General features: G+C 34.2%; 1 non-coding gene across 1 annotated transcript; it reads right to left on the bottom strand.

Moving 5' to 3' along the window:
* Nucleotides 1-1,885: 1,885 nt before the first annotated feature.
* Nucleotides 1,886-1,989, bottom strand: LOC127743190 (small nucleolar RNA R71). The gene has a single exon (XR_008004546.1). It is a non-coding gene; the product is annotated as a small nucleolar RNA R71 (small nucleolar RNA).
* Nucleotides 1,990-3,542: the final 1,553 nt, after the last annotated feature.

The following is a 3,542-nucleotide window of genomic DNA, read 5'->3' as shown; positions in this document are numbered from 1 at the left end:
TGGAATTCTTGTTAAAAATTTTGAATCTCTTATTTTCTTTTTCCTATATATTTTTTGAAAAAATAAAAGAAAATACAAAAAAATTCATAAAATCATAAAAACCAAAAAATAAAAAATATTTTTGTGTTTCTTGTTTGAGTCTTGTGTCATGTTTTAAGTTTGGTGTCAATTGCATATTCATTTTGTTCTTGCAATTTTCGAAAATTCATGCATTCATAGTGTTCTTCGTGATCTTCAAGTTATTCTTGGTAAGTCTTCTTGTTTAATCTTGATGTTTTCTTGTTTTGTGTCTTTTATTGTTTTTTCATGTGCATCTTTGCATTCATATTGTCTAAGCATTAAAGATTTTTAAGTTTGGTGTCTTGCATGTTTTCTTTGCATAAATTTTTTTTCAAAAATATGTTCTTGATGTTCATTATGATCTTCAAAGTGTTCTTGGTGTTCATCTTGACATTCATAGTGTTCTTGCATGCATCATTGGTTTTGATCTAAAATTTTCATGTTTTGGGTCATATTTGTGTTTTTCTCTCTCATCATTAAAAATTCAAAAATCAAAAAAATATCTTTTCCTTGTTTTTCTCATAAATTTCGAAATTTTGGGTTGACTTAGTAAAAAAATTTTTAAAATTAGTTATTTGTTGATAGTCAAGTCAAAATTTCAAATTTAAAAATCTTATCTTTTCAAATTTTTTTTCAAAAATCAATTCTTTTTCATTTTTTATTTATTTTCGAATTTTTTATTTTAATTTTTCAAAAATATTTTTCTTAATTTTATTTCAAAATTTTCGAAACTTAACTAACAAGTAATGTGATTGGTTCAAAAATTTGAAGTTTGTTACTTTCTTGTTAAGAAAGGTTCAATTTTTAAATTCTAGAATATTATCTTTTAGTTTCTTGTTAGTTAAGTAATTAATTTTGATTTTAAAAATTAAATCTTTTCTAACCATATCTTTTTAATCATATCTTTTTATTTTATCTTTTATATCATATCTTTTTTTTTCAAAATTTTACCTTTTTTCAAAAAATTTGATTTTAAAAAATCTTTTCTAACTTCTTTTCTTCTTATCTTCTTATCTTTTCAAATTTGATTTTCAAATCTTTTTCAACTAACTATTTGACTTTTTGTTTGTTTCTTATCTTTTTCAAAACCACCTAACAACTTTTCTCTCTCTACTATTTATTCATTCATTTACTAACACTTCTCTTAATCTCAAATCACTGCCCTTATCCTCACCCTTGTGTTTGGATTCTCCTTTCTTTATCCCCTTTCTTCTTCTACTAATAATAAGGAACCTCTTTACTGTGACATAGAGGATTCTTCTTCTTTTTCTGTTCTCTTCTCTTTCATATGAGCAGCAACAAGGAAAAAGGTATTCTTGTTGAAGCTGATCTAGAACCTGAAAGGACTCTGAAGAGGAAACTAAGAGAAGCTAAATTACAACAATCCAGAGACAACCTTGCTGAAATTTTCGAACAAGAAAAGGAGATGGCAGCCGAACCCAACAACAATAATGTAAGAAGGATGCTTGGTGATTATACTACACATACGTCCAAGTTTGATGGAAGAAGCATCTCAATTCCTGCCATTGGAGCAAACAATTTTGAATTGAAACCTCAATTAGTTGCTCTAATGCAACAAAACTGCAAGTTTCATGGACTTCCATCAGAAGATCCCTACCAGCTCTTAACTGAGTTCTTGCAGATCTGTGAGACTGTTAAGACTAATGGAGTAGATCCTGAAGTCTACAGGCTCATGCTTTTCCCTTTTGCTGTAAGAGACAGAGCTAGAGCATGGTTGGACTCTCAACCTAAAGATAGCCTGGACTCCTGGGATAAGCTGGTCACGGCCTTCTTGGCTAAGTTCTTTCCTCCTCAAAAGCTGAGCATGCTTAGAGTGGATGTTCAGACGTTCAAACAAAAAGATGGTGAATCCCTCTTTGAAGCTTGGGAAAGATATAAACAGATGACCAAAAGATGTCCTTATGACATGTTTTCAGAATGGACCATGATAGATATATTCTATTATGGTCTATCTGAGTTCTTTAAGATGTCATTAGACCATTTTGTAGGTGGATCCATTCACCTAAAGAAAATGCATGCAGAAGCTCAAGAACTTATTAATATGGTTGCAAATAACTAATTCATGTACACTTTTGAGAGGAATTCCGTGAATAATGGGACGCCTCAAAGAAAGGGAGTTTTTAAAATTGATGCTCTGAATGCCATTTTGGCTCAGAACAAAATATTGACTCAACAAGTCAACATGATTTCTCAAAGTCTGAATGGATGGCAAAATGCATCCAACAGTACTAAAGAGGCATCTTCTGAAGTAGAAGCTTATGATCCTGAAAACCCTGCAATGGTAGAGGTAAATTACATGGGGGAAGCCTTTGGCAACACCTATAACCTCTCATGGAGAAATCATCCAAATTTCTCATGAAAGGATCAACAAAAGCCTCAACAAGGCTTTAATAATGGTGGAAGAAACAGGCTCAGCAATAGCAAGCATTTTCCATCATCTTCTCAGCAACAGATAGAGAATTCTGAGCAAAATATCTCTAACTTAGCAAATATAGTCTCTGATCTGTCCAAAGCCACTTTAAATTTCATGAGTGAAACAAGGTCCTCCATCAGAAATCTGGAGGCACAAGTGGGCCAGCTGAGTAAGAAAGTCACTGAAACTCCTCCTAGTACTCTCCCAAGCAATACTGAAGAAAATCCAAAAAGAGAGTGCAAGGCCATTGATATAATCAATATGGCCGAACCTAAAGAGGAAGGAGAAGACGTGAATCCCAATGAGGAAGACCTCATGGGATGTCTCTCAAGCAAGAAGGAGTTCCCTATTGAGGACCCAAAGGAAACTGAGGCTCATATAGAGACCATAGAGATTCCATTAAACCTCCTTCTGCCATTCATGAGCTCTGAAGACTATTCTTCCTCTGAAGAGGATGAAGATGTAACTGGAGAGCAAGTTGCTCAATATCTAGGAGCTATCATGAAGCTGAATGCCAAGTTGTTTGGTAATGAGACTTGGGGAGGTGAACCTCCCTTGCTCATTAGTGAACTAGATACATGGGTTCAGCAAACTTTACCTCAAAAGAGACAAGATCATGGCAAATTCGTAATACCCTGCACCATAGGCACCATGATCTTTGAAAAAGCTCTGTGTGACCTGGGGTCAGGTATAAACCTTATGCCACTCTCTGTAATGGAGAAGCTGGGGATCATTGAGGTATAGCCTGCCATATTTTCATTACAAATGGCAGACAAGTCAGTAAGACAAGCTTATGGATTGGTAGAGGACGTGTTGGTAAAGGTTGAAGGCCTTTACATCCCTGCTGATTTCATAATCTTAGACACTAGGAAGGAGGAGGATGAATGCATCATCCTTGGAAGACCCTTCCTAGCCACAGCAAGAGATGTGATTGATGTTGATAGAGGAGATCTAGTGCTTCAATTAAATAGGGACTACCTTGTGTTTAAAGCTCAAGGATCTCCTTCTTTAACAATGGAGAGGAAGCATGAAAAGCTTCTCTCAGTAC

This window comes from Arachis duranensis, chromosome 1, assembly GCF_000817695.3.
Source record: "Arachis duranensis cultivar V14167 chromosome 1, aradu.V14167.gnm2.J7QH, whole genome shotgun sequence".
NCBI classification, from domain to species: Eukaryota; Viridiplantae; Streptophyta; class Magnoliopsida; order Fabales; family Fabaceae; genus Arachis; species Arachis duranensis.
Note: the sequence above shows the minus strand (reverse complement) of the source record. Positions and strands in the feature narration are given on the sequence as shown.